The following is a 20,819-nucleotide window of genomic DNA, read 5'->3' on the forward strand; positions in this document are numbered from 1 at the left end:
CAGCCTATAATGATGATAATGATATAGCCAAATACAAATTATACAAAAATTTAAATGTAGCTTACACATACATGCAATTTATAGCATAGCTATAAATGTCTGTAATATTTGGAAGCTAATTGTACATTAATTTGATAGGTTTTTGAAATTACAAAATCTCTCAAATGTTACTTTACAGAGTAACAAATACTTTGCAGAATTTGAGTAAGTAATATCATTTAAAACAATAGCATTCATAATTCAACAGATGGACTTTAGATGTCTTTGATTTCTCATGAAGGGATTTTTCTCAGAATCAACTCACTGAAGTCCACTGGCCATATTCCACGACGCATTTTGCCGGTGCTCCGGCATCACTGAACAGCACACGTACCTCCGCTGCAGCTACACGGCTCGCTGTCAGGTGCGGATCAGACCGACTCCAGTGTCATTCGTGCGACCACCACTCCGTGCACTGTCTGTATTTCAGAAACGTTTAAGGATTTACTTCACCGCTCTGTGTTTATGAATTGTTACTTATAAAGATCCAAAGGTAAGGCTTTATTATTTTGATATGCGGTTTGTTCATAAGATTCCTAGTGTGATTATTTTCTTGTTGCAAATGGCATTAATTGCATTGACTGAAGCACGCCGCTTGTTTTCTGCTGGTGTCCGTTTATTTATCACACCACTGAGGTGCCTCTTCACAGACGCTGTGTAAATTCTGTCTTGTTTGGTGTAACGTTGATGTTTCAAATAGCTGTACACTTCATTTCTACAGCCTCTGGTGCGCTACAGTCTCTTTGAGTGTAACAAAGACCGGTGACACAGGTAGCATCATGTATCAACATACAGCACGCGCTAATAATCAAATTCAGATACATTAGATGAATTGTCTGTTTTGATCAAGCTAATTTATTGGCAAATCACCTGCATCTAACATCTGGTACAGGAGGAAGTATTGGTGCTGTGAGACCATACACAGCTGTTGAAATGACAGGTGACTTGAGTCTTATGGATGGTGTCTCGGTATGCCAAGTTGATCTGGTTACTGAGAAAGAAATTTGAAATACGTTAATTCTTTATTTATTTATTTGAAAAAGAAATTTAATTTGCCTACACATTCGCCAGGTTTTGGCTCAACTTTTATTATTATAACCACAAGCTTCAGTTTGAAGTCTGAAATAAGTTTCAAAATATAATTTTTTTTTTAAATTATAACTGAAAGTGCGAAACAAATAATTATAAAGGGAAAGTTTGTCCAGAAAATGTATTGTGAAGTTCCAAGTCTATATGACTTACTTTTTTTGTGGAACATAAAAGATGATATTTTGAGAAATGTCTGTTTTTTGTCCATACAGTGGTAGCCAAAACTGTTTGTTTACCACCATTACTTAAACCATCTTCTGTTGTATTCTGCAGAAGAAAGAAAGTCATACAGGTTTAGAATGACATTAGGGAGATTAAATGATGACAAAATTTCATTTCTTTTACATTTATACCTTATTTCTCTTCGGTGATATTTGAAGCATCATGGGATTCTTGTTCATGAGTTTAATATTGCTAAATTGAACATGCCAGGAAGAAAGGGACTATTACAAAAATAATCACCCTCGAGCACCCTCACCCTCTGGTGCTCGGAATGGTATGAAATTTGGTAAAGAAAAAATCATGGACATGATTCGAAAAGTTTAATGGTCCTGAAAAAAATAGTTACACTTAATGCTCATCATGGTCAAAAATGAGTGCAATGAAAATGAATGGGAGATGAATTTCATAGTGAAAACGTTTACTGTGGCCAAACAAAATCTTCCTGAAAGCTCATTTTTTGAGATATCAAGCTCAAATTTGGAACTCAACTTGTTTAGATTTATGGCTTTGATTTTCTTGCGGTGTTAGAGTAAAAAGTGTTTTTGAAAAAAATTTAAAATAGTATTTTTGTGCAATTTTTTATAACAATGAACATAAAATTCTGTAACCTTTTTTGTTAACTTTTTTCACTTCAGCAATAATTTGCCAAGTAAGTCTGTGCTCTAAAGCATTCAAAATATATGACCGTTTAAGTTGGAAATTTCATTTTCAGGTCTATGCTCAAAAAGTGAATAAATGGATTAGTATAACTACAGCGTAAATATAATTGAGTACCAAAAAATCCCATAAAATACAAAATATTAAATAAAAAAAATATCGAACTAAATTATAGTTCATTTATTTAATTGAAATACAAAATCAGTCATTTTTGACCAACATGCGAAGAGCACCAGGGTTAACCATAAACAATGCGTTTCTTTTTCATAAATTTGATCGTGTGTGTTTTTTTTGTTTTTTTTTATCTGGCAGATTCATGTGTGAGGAAGGAAGCTGTATTTAAATCTCTTTGACATGTCAATTTTGATCAATAGGTTATTTATTGAACTACAATTCTTGTCTATTCTTGTCAACGTCTTACTGTCTGACATAAATGCAATTTAGTTTTGATGTCATGCTTAGGGGAGGATAGAAAGCTATATCCTGAAAGACAGTGAGGGAAGGAGAGAGAGAGATAGAGAGACAAACTGCGGAGGTGGGTGCATATGAGATTTATTAGATCTGAGTCAGTCCACTGTGTCAAGTGCCCTGGAACAGTGTGATTTTATTTTTCATCAGCTTTTCTATGAAGCTTGAAGTAGTGTCTGGTTTGCTTTTATTTAAAATGTGCCTAGATATACAGACATATTTAAAATAATAAATTTTTCATTCAAAATAGCAATGCGATCATGAAGTTTGCAGTATACATGATTATAGATTCCCACCTGGGTGTCTCTGTCACATAGTGATGCTCAGTTCGCCATCCCTGTAGGGAGAGTTGAGTTTGCTGAGCTGTATCACTGCCCAGTCTAGCATCAGTGGGCATGCGTTGATGATGGCTTTGTTTGGTAACAGGAATGAAATAATCTAATTAGGAAGTGTTCCGTTAAGCTCAATTAAAGGCAATGATCACTTTAAAATAATACGCTTGAAGGGGACCTTGAATCTCTGCCTCTCTGTTAAGGCTGTATTCATTTTATTAGCCATTAAGTGGTGCCAGCAAAATCCATTCTGTGCAGTTAAGTCAGACACAGTGGTATAGAATGATGTGCGAGATGGAGCGGGACAAGAAGGCCAGCGTGTGAGGAGTTGATCATTGTAACCGAATTTGACTCTTGATTTGATCAGCCGTTTTACACGAGCCAGTTGAGCTGACACACTTTTGTGCGTAGTTATTTCACATGGTTTAGAAACCCCACTTGTTCTCTTTGCAGAATTCGATATGCTCTGCTATTCTAAATGCCATGTGATCTCTTATTGTTATAAATTGTTAATGTTTTAATCTTGTAATGCGGTACACTTAGGCTTGTAATATTGACTTTTTTATTATGTGAGTGGCTCTAATGTGCACATTTAAAAGAAACAATATTTTAAATGATCCCCTGTTAATACACTTTAATCAAGAGCTACTTTTTTGATGGGGATAAAAATGTATCCCTACCAGCTTGAGAAGATTTATGATCGGATTAATGTCAAATTATTGTAGAATGTAAGCTTGTATTTCTTCAAAGAACTGTTCTTCATGATTCAACTGAGGACAGTCTGAGTCCTCTGCCTTAAATAATACTAATAACACTGGATGTTGTGGAGGAAGGGTGTAAGTATAGGGTGCAGAATTAGCTGCAAGACTGTGGGAGTTTGCATCTTAATGAGGATAGCTGTGTGATTTTCAGAGGTTTGCGGCCCTCTGCACTCTGAAACAGGTGGTATTTATGCTGCGGAGGTGGAAGGATGATTCACTGAAAAATGTTGTGCCTTGTATAGCACTGCTGTTACGTCACTCAAAAAATAGACGTGAATCACTAAAACTCACTGTTCCTCATGATGAGGATGTATGGATGTTCTTATATATATATATATATATATATATATATATATATATATATATATATATATATATATATATATATATATGAAGAAGGGATGCACTCATATTAAATTATGGTTCACAACTGAAATATGGATGATTGTTTTATAATTTGTTCTATTTTGTCTAAATGAAATTAAAAAAAAAACAGTATGAAAAACCCATATTTTTTGAGATTTGCTTTTAACAGTATTAATAAATTATAGTGTTGATGGCAAAAGTGTAAAAATATGGAAAATAGAAAATGAAATATTCAATTTCAAACAAAAGTTTAGGCTTGGTAAGATTTTTTTTTTAATGTTTTTTGAAAGACACCAAGGCTGCATTTATTTGATCAAAAATACAGTAAAACATTAAAATTGTGAAATATTATTATAGTTTTAATTAACTGTTTTCTTTTTCAATATATTTCAAAACGTAATTTATTCCTCTGATGGTAAAGCTGAATTTTCAGCATCATTACTCCAGTCTTCAGAAATCAGTCTAATATGCTGATTTGCTGCTCAGGAAACATTTCTTATCTCTTATCATTATCAATGTTGAAAACTGATAATGATAAGAGATAAAGTTGTGCTGCTTAATATTTTTGTGGAAACTGTGATGCATTTTGTCAGGATTTTTTGATGTATAGAAAGTTCAAAAGAACAGCATTTATTTGAAATAGAATTTTTTTTTTAGTAACGATGTCAAAGAATTTATGGTGCGTTCACACCAGCCGCAAATGAAGCGTTAAGCGCGAGGGATTTACATGTTAAAGGTGCTAAAGAGGATCTTTTCGTCGACTGAGAAACCAAAGACTGTTAGTGAGTTTTTGAAATGAGCGCATGCGTAAACACAACCCCCCTCCTTCACAGCTCATTTCGAGGGAACGCCTCCCAAAACTCGTGCACGAGTATTGGAAAACACAAGTGTTTACCACCGGCATTCGCTGTGTCGTGTTAGTGGATTCATTATGTCGGACTCACCGCAGGTAACTCATAATCTGCAGTTGTTACTCCTGTCTCCTGACAAAAACATTGCATGCGGCGCCTGTGGAGTGTGGAAAGTTACTGGAGCGCGCAGCCGCGCACGTCTCTCACAATGAACATCATGGCAGTGATTGACAAGCCAGAGAGCCAATCCACGCACGTCTTTCACAAGGAATGTAATGGCAGTGATTGACAAGCCAGAGGGCCAATCGTTTACGCGATGATCGTGTAAACGATTGGCTGATGTTTTTAAGGCCCTACCTCGTGCACAGATGATATATATTAATATTATTCCTTTCAGTGCACCTAATAAATAGTCAGTTAGTAAAGACAGTTTCAAGTAATATTGCAAAAATGTATAAAACAAAACATCGTCTTTAGCACCTTTAAGTCAATGCAAAGACGCGATAGACATCCTGTGGCGCGATTCGCGCAAATGACGCAAAGCGAATTGAGCGTTTCGGGAGAGTTGAAAAATCTGAACTTTGGCGAATATTTGCGCTGCATTAACCAATCAGGAGCTTGCTCTAGTAGTGACATGATTATGACGTAGCGAGTGGAGGCAGAAATCCGAAACAACAATGGAGGACAAAATCATCGTCGCTGTATGTGGATACCCAGAGCTGTACGATACATCTTAGTACTTTTATAGAAACAGGAATAAAAAGGATCTTGCTTGGAAGAAAGTGAGTGAGGAGGTCGGACAATCTAGTAAGTTGTAAAAAAACGCTCTTTACTCAGTTTGAACTCTATTTATACATATTGAGAATAAAAGCTAGCTAAAGCCGGCAAATTGAGCTTATTCACCATATTTTACAACTACTTTTCCGCTGATGTGTTTATTCAGAGGAAGTGTGCAGAAAGAAGTGGAAGAGTCTGGGACTCTGTTTCACGTCTGTTGTGAAGTGAATTTCACGTGCGAATGAAGCGAGTAAACTCAAAATGTTCAATCGTCCAACTACGCGCGAATAGCGCACTTTATTCGCACAAGTCGCGACTGGTGTGAACGCCCCATCACAGTCGCTTTAGATCAATAGTATGCATCCTTGCTGAATAAAAGTATTCATTTATTAAAAAAAAAAAAAACATTGTTGAACTATAGTGTATATCTGTCACAGTTATGTTTTGTTACTTTTGTTATTCATTCACTGACTTTTAGTACGTTTTCTTGAGGTTCCTGTTTCCTTTGTTCAGTTTTCCCACTTCTCACTTGTTTTCATTGGTTTCAGCTGTGTTTGATTAATTAGTCTCGTTTGTGTTCCTATTAAAGTTGTTCCCTCACATTCATTCTTGGTTCGGTCACGTTCACGTTAAGTTTGTTTCTCTGCCCTGTTTTGGATATTTGCCTATTTGGATTAAACTCCTTATTGGATTTTTATCCATCTAACTCTTTATCTGTTTGTCTGTCTGCACACACACCTGATACTGTGACAATATCCAATATTGATACTGATAAATAAAAATAATCTCTAATATTGGCCAATAACTGATATTTTGTGCATATAATGTGCATTTGTTACCTAAGGAGTTATGGAGTTATTTATTTCTACTTGATCTGTCCCTTTCTTTTGTTGGTGTAACTTAAGTCACTGATTAAGTCATATTAATTTGACACTGCAACAAAAAGTTTTGCGCATTTTTTTTTAATATTAATTGGAAAATATTAGGTCCATATACAGTCTACTTTAGCAAACAGAAAATTACTTTTCTGAAATTGATGCTTTTGACGTAATAGAGTATTTGGCCCAATTCCCCAACAACGAGATCCCCATTCGAGTTTCACCAACTCCTCTGCACATTCTCACAGTCTGGCACATCAGCCTCCTCTCATTTTATCAGTGTTGTATTGTTGAAACACACACACACACACACCTGCCACAGGTCTGCCCCCCTGAGTACTCTACTTTATCTGGACATCCCAATTCACTAGTAGGTAACATGTAGGGCAGTAGTGCCATAGCAGGAGACAAAACAATGTAACACTTTAGATTAGGTACACATATTCACTATTAACTAGATGCTTATTGTCATGCATATTACTAGCATATTGCCTGTTTATTAGTACTTAGCACATATTAATGCCTTATTCTGTATGACCATATTCTAGGTCCCTTAACCCTTCCCATACCTAAGCATAACCACTACAACAACTACCTTACTTACTATCTAAGCATAAGTATATATAACATTGAATCTATATACCTGTATATAGGAAATGACCATGTACAAAATCAAAAGGTGATTTACTTTACTTTATTTTGATAGCTACCTTAGATATCAGTGTTTATATCCGAACTATAGACTGTTTGTGAAGCTGTTTCACATGACAACTGCTTTCTTTGGGTCAATGACAGCATGAACACAGATTTTAATGTTCCGCTGTATCGTACAGTGGATCATACTTGTCAAAGGTTTAATAGACATAGTCAAAGTGTTGTCATTTAGGATTAAGTTTCATTTTAATGGGTATTGTAATCATTTAATGAATAACCGTGCAGCTCTAAAACTGCTGTTTTTTGTTTTGTTTTGTTTTTTTTACTGTAGTTTTAGGGTTTATTGCATTTTGTTGTATATTTGAACTCTTACAGATTGGCCCCATTCTCTTCCATTGTAAATTGCTCATTGTAACACAGCTTTTTTAACAGGATAAATGGAAATTAATCTTTGTGAGAAACCAACATTATGCCACAAATGTTGTAGATTGAGCTTAACTTGTACTGAACCCAGAATATTTCCTTTAGCTAAACTATTATCAAGCCCATACAGTTCTCCTTCACATCCATTTCTGATAGGTTGGCCACAATTGAGCTACCCTTTCTGCAGCTGGTACCCTGCCTGCTGCAGGTTTCCTCCGGTACTGCAGACTAGACTGTCATTTGGACTTGCTGCATCTTTTTCAAGGGAAAAAACATGTTTAAATATGTCATTTTGGTGATCAAAGATGATTATAAAAAATATTTAGAACTTTTTTGCTTATAGGCTACACAATATAGCCTACATAGATACATTCACTATATTTGTTTTCATAGGCTTTATATTACACATTGTTTGGAGGATAACATTGGGCAGGTTATAAAATAATAGATTTAAAATAATTTTTAATGAATTTTTTTTTTTAATGTAAAATTAAGAATTTTCATCAGATTAATTGATTAATCGAAAAAGTAATCGACAGATTAATCTTTTATCAGAGAATTGTCAGTAGACAATCCAGAGAATTGTCTATTCTGTGGACTGGAGTAAACTCCTCCTGTTTAATGTTACTTTGCAGATCAAGCTGCACTGCTAGAAACTGCTAGCATCCAATAATATCACCCACTGTGGAGTTATACCTGTCAGTGGCGCACATCAAATAACATGATTCATCTGGAAACATTTTGCTTTACTTTTTTAATATATAGGAGAGAATAATGCTGGATCATATAGACCCTGTGTGTATTACTGTATTTATCTCTATGCACTTTGAATGAGAGCATATGTAAATGTATTCAGATGAATCAGACAAGCCTTATACTTTCACTACATATATTTTTATCCCATCTTTTCAGAGCACTAAACGTAGACACCTGGCAGCCTGTACGAATGTAGTGTTACTGTTTCCAGCGCTCATAGCTCTTAGAAGTGATATCCTGCAGGTTTGCCTTAGGGAATTATGCAAAAGATGCGTGTGGTTTGTTCCCGACATGCAGTTTCTAATAGTAGCATTTAGCAAAAGACCAATCATAGCGCTTTTGTACACCTGTACTTACTGCCTTTGAAATATGGTCCAATCAGTAGATGCGGGCTTGAATATTTTCAGTGAGGACTTACAGGTAGAATGAAACAATCAAAGCTAAACGTGTTACAACCACAGAACTCATTGTTGAGCAGCACAGCAGTGTGTTGCCTGGAAACAACCTATTATACAATGTTTCACTGACACGTTTCCTGAATAGGCTATATGTATTCATTGCTAATCAGTTCTTTGGCTTTTTAATTCTTTTTTTTTTTTTTTTTTTTTAAAGACATAGACTCATTATTTTGGTCTCAATTGCTAATGAAGGTTCTAGCACAGAACTATAGCTGCTTTAATGAGCTCTCCCAAGGAGGACTATGACACAAGATGGAAATACTCGGTGGTCTTTAAATCAATGAGCTATTTTAAGGTAGCATGGTAAGTCATGAATAATGTATGTAATAAGTTATGAAGAAAGGTATGAATTGCAGAATTGGGGCGTTAGATGTTAAAGTTTGTCGTTTTTGCTTTGCCAAATGATGAATATACCCTGGCATTCAGACAAAACAGGGGAAAGAAACAGCTCATGATGCTGCTTGTTACTTCTGTTGCTTGAGTTGGCCTTTGGCAGAAAATTGCAGCTTTGAAAAGCAAATTTAAACAGCCTAACACCGTGTCCTAACCAGACGCGATGCGATATGATTTCCAGTGGCAAGCGATTTATCTATCCAAACCAGACTTGACCTGAGACGTGACAAAATCAATCAAAAATCACAGCCAATCAGAAGAGCGTGTGGGCGGGCTCTCTCTGCAAGTGCATTGCATTTGCAACGAAATACGTTATCAAATTCTTAAATCTTACACTATTTTAACATGATTAAAAATACACACTGAGTGACTGAAACCAACCTTTTTTAATCATAGAATAACACTTGTTTGTTCACCTTGAATTGACAGTTTGAACATTGTTTCCTTTCATTTATTTTTAAGATCTGAGGTGAATTTGCTTATATTGTTGCATTCAGTAAGCTATCTACACATGTCACGAAAAATGATATTCAATCTCACATTAAATTCTTTGAAGCACATAATCAGCACCTGAGATTATCATTGTCATACTTTGTATGCAAAAGACATCACTAACCCTAAAATTTACATAAACCCTGCCCCCGAGAACACGCAACAAAGGGATGAGGCCATGTTAATGCAATACAGTACGTAACACAAATGCAATAGCATGTCATAAAAACAAGATAACAACATGACAAGTTACAACCGTAATTAAACTAAACTTTACCTGTTCTATCTTCATGCAGCATATATTCTCTGGCTCTGTAGGATCTTACAACAGTTCCCACAAGAGCGATTTATAGATTATCATGACAGAATATGTTAATCAATGACTTTAAGATAGTTAACTCCATCAGCTACATAAATTCATCAGCTAACCATTCAGAAACGTCCTGTTGCAATCTACATGTTGTCACTTCTTCTCGAGTCTCTCCATTGTCCGACTCCGTTTTGAACATAAAAGGCTGAACAGTTTCTAACATTTTCAGTGAGTCTGCCTGAGGTAATCGGCGCTGTTAACGCAAGCTCTTGAAACTCCGCCCTCTTCTTGGGAGCAGCAGCTCATTTGCATTTAAAGGGACACACACAAAAACTGAGAGTTTTTGCTCACCCTCAAAAAGTGACAAATTTAACATGCTATTAACAATTATCTTTGGGGTATTTTGAGCTAAAACTTCACACACTCTGGGGACATCAGAGACTTATTTTACATCTTGTAAAAGTGGCATTATATGACCCCTTTAACATAAAAAATATGCACTTCTGCTTTAAGACATTGTACTGTTCCTTTAAATTGAATCCCTTGTTTTCGGCATGATTATCTATTCTTCCTAATAAATTGACTGTAGAATTTAGAATTTGCAACAATCTGGGAGAAACTTAAAAAATCTATAATAACTCCCAACTGCTCTTTCTGTTTAACTTTCCAGTTACTACTCTGTTCCACTGTTTCTCTCATTGCTAAGCACAGTTTAGGATAATGGTTGCTCAATAAGTTATTTTATTAAAACCAATCATACTTTTATGTGTTGATAATTAATCTAATTTGGATGCCTTATGCAGACATTGCTTTAGGTCAGTGGTTCCCAACCACATTCCTGGAGGACCACCAACACTACACATTTTGCATGTCTCCTTAGTCTGACACACCCATTTTAGATCTTTGAGTAACTACTAATGAGCTGATAACCTTAATCAGGTGTGCTTGATTGAGGAGACATGCAAAATGTGCAGTGTTGGTGGGCCTCCAGGAATGTAGTTGGGAACCACTGCTTTAGGTCATACTTTTTTTTTCTTCTTTTTTTTTTCTTTTGTTCAGCATTCCATTCTCCTGGACTGAGTAGGTGAGTAGTAGAGTGTTATGTCACTCTACTCTATTTTGCCTTAGCTCTGAGCTGAGACCATTAAAGTATCATAAAAGTGATACAAATGACTTTATCCATGATATTCCAAGTCAGAATTTCTGATTGAATTTTCTTCAGAATTTCACCTACACTCAAAAAAATAATTCTTTGAACGAACATAAAAAATCATGGAAAGGATTTCCACATGATTAAGTTGCTTTATTTCAGCATATGCAATTCTGTTATTCCAATTTAATGTACTTACGTTGGGTCAACTTAATTTATTAAGGTTGATTCAACTTATTTACTATGGTTGGGCACAGCTTAATTTAATAGTGTCAGCCCAACTAATTTGCAATGTTTTGGTAAAAAAATAAAAAGCAATAAGTAAATAAATAAATAATAAATTGTTTTCATATACATTGATTAATTCTTCTTGTTTAATTTTGTAATTTATATAACTTTTGTGATGTTCTGTGTTAGAAATCTAGATGTGATACTGGATTCATCCTAAATTACCTTAACCAAAAACATTGTAAAGCCTTAATTGATCATTGATCAAGTCCATTGACGACAATACCACAGTGATTACTTTCTTATTAAAGTAATTTGAAAGTTTGTTAGCAGGTCCTCAACCCAAGCACAAGTGCAACAATTCACCACAATGGTAACCCTAAAACTATTAATTAACAGAAACTTTTAAATACCAACATAATAGAACAGTAAACATTAAAAAGTCTTTCCATTTTCTCATCTTCCTAAAAACTGCTTAAAATAACACTTTATTTCAACATTTACTCTCCCAAATCAGCCCCTTTGCAAAGCATGATGGGAAGTGAAAATCCTGTTTGATTGAGTCCTGGTTGGGTTTACTTGATTGAAACATGTTATTCCAATATGAAAACATCAAGTTAAGTCAAAGAGTAATCATTTCAAGTCAATTTAACATGAATGAATCACATTTAAACCAGAAACCTGATACAATGGTGTTGAATCAAAATAAATTGTTTAAATAAACTGAACAGCATCAAAAAATCTTTTTTTTTTTTTTTTGAGTGTATTGTGTGAAATGAAAGACCTACAAGTTAGAACATGAGTTTGAGTAATGACAGAATTGACATTTTTAGGGTGAACTATTCCTTTAAAAATAATACTTTGCTGACTTATGGATTTTTTTTTTAATATAGAGTTCAGCCTTTCTCATTCGTATCTCAGATGTAATTTTATTCTGTTCAGGCCATTTGTTTCTTCAAGCTTTTAGAATTTGCTTTTCCCAGGCTTTATATTCAGTCTTTCATTTGTTCCTCAATGATAACCTTTAAAGCCTTTACATTTTCTTTTTTTTTTTTTTTTTTTTGGTGACTCTTTGATGAACAATGTTCAACTCGTGCTGCTAAATATTACGCAGGATAAAGCTTAACTACAACATAATGTTTGTTTTTTACTTTTCGTGGTTAAGTTTAGAGTCAAGATTAAATGGCAGGTCAAGACCATTTGAGAATTGTATTTGTGGATTGTTCGGGGCAGAGTGGGACGTCATTGAGACCGTGATGAGGCCATGCAGACACAATGGCAGTGGCAGTAATGCTATTCACTATCAGACTGGGGACATCTGAAGCTGTGTGTAAATGTGTAGGATTACTATCAGCCTCCGTGGAACTGAGGGACTCTTTTATTTGCAGCACTTGTGTGCTGAGAGATGGAGCAGGCAGGTGGCTTGAGGGAAGGGAGAACCAGGGGCTGGAGAAAATAAATTATAGACCGTTACAAAATATCCTGGTGAATTTTTCACATTTCTTCCTCACACCTTCCTTCCACTCTGTCTGTATTTGCTTTGCATTACACTAGCATGAAGAACTGTAGTAATTTTATTGGTTTGCTCACTTCTAGAAGGTGTTTTACAACCTGAATGACATCTGATTTGGCTCTCTTTCAAAAGTCCAAGACAGACTGCGGAGTTAGACTGTTTCAGGTGTGTAATAATGTTGAATTAACATTTTCTTGCACACCTACGCCTTCGTTTACGCATGTTTTAAAAGGCAGTGGGGGGAAAAGTTGAGAGCACCACAGCACTCTTCCCATAATCACTGCAGAAAGGTTGACTGATTTAATGAGTCACAAGTCCCTTTTAGTCAGCACATACACATGCTTACTTTAGCCATAGACGGGTCAATTGAGTTGTTATTTTCTCTAGAGCTCTGAAACGGTTTATACATCAGCTCTTTGCACTCCACAACTACTAAAACTTAAGAGTATTTGATTAATCTTTTCTTTCTGATTCATTTTTTGTCAGATAATATCTAACAGAGTCATGATGATTGGATATCATCTGATACATTTCATTTTTTTCATTCCATTAGATTTAGAGGATCTAAGGACTCTGTTGGGAGGATATAACACAGAGAAGGTCTACTCATTAACTGCAATTAAAAATACATCCTTCAGATAATCGGAAACGGTAATGCGGCTGTGAGACCGTGCTGTTAGATGGATATATATATATATATATATATTTTTTTTTTTTTACATTTTGATTTCATTTTAGTTTGACTTTTTCCTTAAATTGTATTTTATCTTTTGTGGTGTAATGCTTACAGTTAAACATACAAATTTAAAAACATATAATCTAAAAATGAATATGAATTAATTTCCATTTACTGTAGCATTTAAAATGATTGACAGTTTTTAGGGTTTTCTTTTTAATTTATTTAGACAGTGTAGTCTAGAATTTTAATATCAGCCATTAAGTGTTTGTTGAACTAATTGTTTGCTTATTGTTATCTGCCAGAATAATGTAATGTAATATTGGTCCCCTAGTAAACAGATTAATTGTAATAAAAAAATATTAAAAAATATATAAATAAATAAACATATGGGTACTTGTTGCTATTCTACATTTTTTTTTTTTCTGCAAGTTTTAGAATAACATTTGTAAAACCTTATTTGCCAGTGAAAGCAATGGTGTAGTGTCGCTGGAAGTTAGTCTGTCTTTGCCAGCTGAATGTGCTTCTTGACCAGGAAGTGACATTTCCAGCAGCGGAGAGGTGGAGAGATGGGTCATCTCACCAGATGGCCACAGCAGGGAAAGGGGCTCAATGAGGGGCTCTTACTTTGACAAGACAATTACAGCGGCAGTTGTGTCTGAATTGAGTCACCTTTTAGCCATGAGCTGATTTCACGCAGCCGCCATGTTGAAATTGAGTGATGTTCCGGTGGGAAGAAACCCGGACGTATCACAGGAGTGTAATTGTTGTATTATTGTGTACTAGGTGCTATATATCCTGCCTGGAAAGTGTGTGATAAAAGTGTATGATTTCATCACTTTCCAAGTGACCCAAAGCCTGTCGTGAATATATTGTAAAACTAAGAAGGGGTGTTAGACCTAATTTTCATATAAGAAAAATAACATTAGCTAGTTAGCTAGTGATATCTTAGCAAGTTACACAAAATATGCCGTTAAGATGGCAGGTATCAAACTTGCGTTAATCAACTGATTCTCTCATAAGATTACAGACAATGCAAGAGTGTGCTCCAAACATTTTCCCAGGATGATCGCTCACGTGTTTACATTGACTGATAGTCGATGTTTGATAGTATGCAAAATATAAAAAAAGAGAATTTTTTTTGACAACAAAATTAACCGTTAAATGCATACCTCGGGTCTTTATGGACCCTGGACTTCATTTAGCACCCTCCCCCTCATTCATTTTTTAAAGTTTGAGTTTGACTACAGCTTTCTTAGCGACCTGAGGCATGTAATATTTTAAGTAGCCTATATTTTTTTTCTGTGCAACAATAATCCTGTCAAGACAACTCTTGGAATGTTTGGAATGGTAATGGGTATGACAATGTGGATATATTTGGTCTAGGCGGAATAGATCTGTATGCTGTTGCTGCTGCTGCAGAGCAAGTACGGGACTTGCTACTGCCAATACATACACTACATGCTGCTGTGAGCAAGTAAGATGCTGCTGCTGTACAATATAGCGTACATGAATTACCCATAGCAGATCTATACAGGTGGAGCTGGGGAAGGTGGAGGGTTTCTGAAAGAATAATTTTAATTGTTTAGCCTGACAGCCATGAGATTAAATGTAAATTAGTAGTGTTTTGCATATGCTTCAGTGTGAAGTGTAAACAGATGTATCAGCATGTAGTTAATTTTTTTTCTTTGTTTAAAATTGAATATGGCTAATGTCATTCAGATCATCTTAGTTGTTTGACTAACACAGATATATGTCTGTAATTGGAAAAGGACAATTTTTATTTTAAAGGGCTTGTATGCCTTTCCAAATGTTTGTTTTATGGTTTCGAGTTAATGAATTTCTGCTTCAGCAGCCTCACTGTATAGAGTTAATGAGACTTGTGTGATAATGAATGGCCGTTGCTTTAATCTCCGCTACATTGGTCCCCTTTGTAAGATCTCTCCATGCAATTGCCAAAGACAGCGTATCGTTATGGATATGTACATGCACATAAAAGAAAATGGGTCTTGCCTTTATTCATTATCATCAAGCTTAATGATTAATATCAGTGTTAAAGACCCCATAATATGAGGTGTGTAAAGATGTCATCATTAATGTTTGAATATGTGCATCACTCCTGACATGCTTCCACACCAGAATTGATATGTCAACTGATCCATTTTCCTTATTATTTGAATTAAGCATTGCCAGTATCTCAATTTTGTGATTTAGAGTTTGGTGAAAGATGTACATTTATGGATGCATATCTGCTTGTAGTGGTTTAAGGTGCAAATAAAATGCCATAAACCAAATTATGTTACATAAAGCATCAACTTTTTTTATATGCTAATTGTTACATTTGGTGAAAATTGAGCCATAGAAAGGGATTAATAGGTTTTCATTGTTAAATGGATAAATTAAGACTGGAAGGGATTTTTTTTTCTTTGTAGTAATGTCAAAGTGCAGCTCTGTCTCTATAGCACTCCTATGATCATTAATTTAAAAAAAAAACAAAAAAAAACAGATGTTGCCATGGTGGCATATCTATTGGCTTAATCTTGGGATACCAGCTGTGCCTCCCTATCATTATAAATCTCACTCTGTCATTTGAGTGATGAGGGAGACGCAGATTCTCTTATGAACCACAGTGAAATCTCACATGAAATTATTCCCCAGATTCTGTGTGTTCTGAGGCGTGCAGAAAAGCCAGCTTTTGTTTCGCAAGGGCATTCAGAGGGCTGCACGCCCCCTCGGCAGAGGTTTCTGGCATCCTGAGGGTGGAGAATAATGGAAATAATAAAGACCCCTTTCTTCATTTTAAATGTCAGCAGAGTAATTGACTACACATCCTGACTGCCCAATTCTCCTAGTTCTTGACTCACACCGTAAATGCATGAGTGCTGTTCTTGAAATTTGAGATATTCTTTATATAACGCAGAGCATGCATGGTAAGCTTTATAAGAAATCAATTGGGCTGCTCTTTCAGTGAAAGTAGAGAGTAGACTTCAATGGCAATAAAATCGCCATTGGCTAGTGTAATTGTTTTCGTTTACTTGCCAGGCTTGCCAGACTGATATACAGTTTTTATATATGTATATGATTCAATATTTCCACTATATCAGCTTATCTTTGAGAAATGGCACAGCTTTTTAAATATATGAACGTACACTCTTAACATCAGTCAATCAAGCATTATATTATGATGTTATGATAATCAAGCATTATTTAATGATAGAACTTTAGTAATTAGAACTAAAACTTGGTAACCATGTATGAATGTGTAACAGACGTAGGCTAGTAAGAGCCTACGCCCACGTACAAAAGGTGCTCTAGCGACTGACGTTAGAGGTTGCAGCCTTTAGCCTCCTTGTTAGAGCGTCCGACTCCCATGCGGATGGGCCCGGGTTCGCTTCCCACTTGGAGCGTGCAGGTGCGAAGGGGGTTCTGTGACCCGGATGAGAGTGAGGTTTAGGGGGGTGAGTGTAACAGACGTAGGCTAGTAAGAGCTGTGCATGTATACCTCACTCACCTGAACTCAAGATGTGCTCTAGAGAGCGCCCACCTCCCATGCGGATGGGCCCGGGTTCGCGTCCCGCTTGGAGCGGGCAGGTGCGAACTAGAGAGGCTACAAATGCATATTTGTCATTTTAACTGAACTTAGGACTGGTGGTGGTGCTTAAGATATTGTTGGTCATTCAGTGTTTCTATAAAAAAAAATAGATAATATTAATGGATAATATTAATTATTATCAAAAGATAATACTACTACTACTAATTTTATTACTAATAACAATATACAAAGCACTAAGGATTGATGAGCTGCTGGGTTCATGAATATTTATCATGTTGTCAGCATTTGCTCGAAGTGATTTGCTGAAATCAAAACAGGGATGGTAATATATGTGCACCAACCAATGAGATTGCCATTTGCGCATTAGTTCTGCCCACTACCAGTACTACCAGTTGTGCAGAATTTCAACCCCCTGCCAGATTATTACCCCCCTTGTATTGGTAGGTTTAGGAGTAGGTTTGGGGGAGGGGTTAGAATTAGGGGTGGGGTTAAGAATAGGCAATCAGGTAGTGACTTCAACGAGGGGGTAATAATTTGGCAGGGGGTGGAAATTCGGCACAACACTGGCATCTCTTCTGCTTGTTCTTAAAAGCTGAATAATTCCAAATGAACTGGGAAATACAACAAAGAATCTCTTTGCATGTGTGGGAAACGCAGCGCTCCCAGCAAAGCGATGGTGAATCCTTCACGCTAGAGATTGCGGTACGTCAAATACAGGTACGCTCTGCATCCATTGAGCTGAATTGAAATTGTACAGATCACTTGATGGAGAGGAAAACGCTCAAGCGCTCAGTCAGAGTGTTCAGCGAGTGAAAATATATCTATGCTAAACTTATACTTCGCTTCAAACACACACACTGGCGAGTAAAATCTAAGAATTTATTAGCCAATGGCTAATTATAGACATTATTTAGTCACAGAGTAAAGATTTAGTTGCATATGCGAGTGATTTACTCGCATTGTAGAGGGTTGTTATATATTTTTCACTTTTATTTTCACTTTTTGTTTTATTTTTGGTCCAACAGCAACTATATGCTATGACCCTTTTAAAATGTTCAGATGGTTCCAAGAGTTAGTGACAGTGATAGACCAAAATGACACTGTCTGGATACTTAGCTCCTCATTGTGGGTAAAAATATGATTGGTTGAAGAAGGCGGTGGCACAGTGGGTCGCGGCAGGCCACTTGGGCAGATCCAGGAGGCTTAAATGTGCACACGCAGATCAAGAGTGGCTGGGGTGGCACAAAAGACAGTGGGAGATGCAGAGAAATGCGATGATGCAAGCGGAATAATCTAGCACTAACTGGGCCACTGCAGACAGAAGCATGGTGGGGTGGGGGAGCCCTCGCATTGGGGAAGAAAAAGATGTTGTCACACTAGCTTGAAGGAAGAGAGTGGGGAAAAGAAGGGAAAATTAGAGAGGGATGGGGAGGAGAAGACGATGCTGTGCTCCTACACATGTGCTGAAACTCTACAAACATGCAGTTCTTTTTTGCATTCAAACAAGATGGACCCCGACTGTCTCTTTGGTGTGTTTTATTCCTTATATTTTGTTCCTTCTGCAGGGTGAGATATGAAGTGCTAAAATGCCATCAGACAGTTCTGTGGATTTTAGGAGGCTGCAAAGCCTAGACATTGTGAGCAGGCTGATCTTTCTCTGTAAGAATTTTGTCGCCGCTTAGGCACACTTTAACTAGACACACTACCTGACACACTTTAAACTTTGATTTGATTGGGTCTCTTCTTTTGGCAAAGGAGTAGTGTTTTAGTAACAATTAATTGATCATATTTCATTACAAATCACACTACCATTCAAAAGTCTGGGTTCAAATTTTATTTTTTTGATAGAAATTCATATTTTTATTCAGCTAGGACACATTAAATTCATCAAAAGTGACAGTAAAGTACAAACGATTTCTTTTTTTTTTTTTTTTTTTTTTTAAATAAATGCTGTTCTTTTGTACTTTCAATTCATCAAATAATCCTGAAAATGTGAAAAATCATTGTTTCCACAAAAATATTAAGTAGCACAACTGTTTTCAACATTTATAATATTAAGAAATGCTTCTTGAGCATCAAATCAGTATATTAGAATGATTTCCGAAGGATCATTCATGTGACACTGAAGAATAGAGTAATGGCTGCTGGAAATTCAGCTTTGCCATCGTAGGAATAAATATAATTTTAAAATATATTAAAATGAGAAACATTTATTTTATACTGTTTATTATTAGTACAAAATTTGGAATGAAAAATAAAAAAAAAATAAAAAATGTATAACATTTTGTCCAATACTGATAAATTATGTCTTGGCCGATAACCAAGAAATGGACAATATTGAAATTCTATACTAAAAACTAAAATTCTATACTAAAAACTAAACATTTAAAATTGGCCAGTATTGTATTCTTATTGGCTGATTATATTATGGCCCATTATCGAACTTTACTCATATGTTATGTGCCCTTATTAAAGAGGACCTACTGTATTACGGCTCTTTCACAAGATGTAATGTAAGTCTCTGGTGTAGGGCTGGACGATTAATCGAAAAGTAATTTCAGAACCTCTAACTGATGTAATTTTGATATATCGGTTATTTCGTTTTTTTAATCCTGTTAATACTTCCCCCTTAAAAACAAACTACCGTACGTGTAGCCACGTGACTCTGCCCCATCCAGTCAGTGGCATGAAAGCAACACAGAGGTGCAGAGTCAACACACAAAGACTGCGCGCGAGCGGTGAGCCTTGCGTCTTCACTAAACTTTGTCAGTTGTGTGTGTTTTAAGGTTTGCCAGTTTGGACATTCAAGCAATTTTAGACGATCGGGTGTGTATTATTATATCAAGCTACCGTGCTCGCACAGCTGCATTGTGGCACGAACACTCATACAAACAGTAGCTGCACAAAACATGAAGATCTCGCACACAGAGAGAAACGCAGAAAGTAGTTGTCAGCACTGTCATGTGATTTATCACTAAAGAAGCTTAGAAACTCAAAACGTATTATAGCATGTATTTTTCTACTTTTGAAGGAACTTTGTGTCCCTTTAAATGCAAATGAGCTGCTGCTCTCACCCACTTCCCAAAAGAGGGCAGAGCTTTAAAGGTACAATTTGTAGGACCTACCACTAGAGGGCGCACTACCAAAACAATAACAATCGCGTGGTTTGATGACGCTAAGAAGGTGTGTGGAATGATGGGATTTGTTGTCTTCTACCCAACCGCTGACGGCCATCAATCAGACGGAAAGATAAATCATGGATTTAACGGATGAGGTAAAGTTTTATAAATGTATAAACTATGGATCAGACGCGTCCTCGCGTGGGTCTAGAGACGCGATGCCCAGCGTTTGGCGTGTATGCCCCATAATACTAATCGTGTTGATCGTTATAATGGCATACGTTTTCTGTAAAGATACGAATCAAAACAACTCACCTGTCGAGTAAAACACAAGCGAGATCGGCATCTCTTTCTAGGGGAAGTTTGTCGCGAAGCTCTCTCCATCTAGAAAATGTAACACCGATATTGATCCTCGCTCTTTCTCTCCTCTTGTCCCAAACTCTTCTTGGGTCATTTGGTTGGCCCATACGCTTACGTTTACGGGAGCTGTCCTTGTCGACAGAACCAGCGGCAGATGGTAAACAGTAATTATGTTCCATAAATAAGTAACACAATCCACCATAAAACGTGCAAGAAGTAAATAAGGAACTGCTTGAAGCAAGCTAGTGGTTTGCTGGACGCTAGACACTACTTCCGCATTTGTCCACGACACTG

General features: G+C 36.3%; 1 protein-coding gene across 6 annotated transcripts in view; it reads left to right on the forward strand.

Moving 5' to 3' along the window:
* Positions 1-322: 322 nt before the first annotated feature.
* Positions 323-20,819, forward strand: part of dlgap1a (discs, large (Drosophila) homolog-associated protein 1a) — a 138,207-nt gene continuing 117,710 nt past the window's right edge. For all 6 annotated transcript variants that reach the window (XR_007180786.1, XM_048162941.1, XM_048162944.1 and 3 more), the window contains exon 1: positions 323-532. The gene's annotated coding sequence lies outside the window, so the exon portion shown is untranslated. The remainder of the gene's footprint in view (positions 533-20,819) is intronic.

Source organism: Megalobrama amblycephala, linkage group LG17, assembly GCF_018812025.1.
Source record: "Megalobrama amblycephala isolate DHTTF-2021 linkage group LG17, ASM1881202v1, whole genome shotgun sequence".
NCBI lineage: Eukaryota > Metazoa > Chordata > Actinopteri > Cypriniformes > Xenocyprididae > Megalobrama > Megalobrama amblycephala.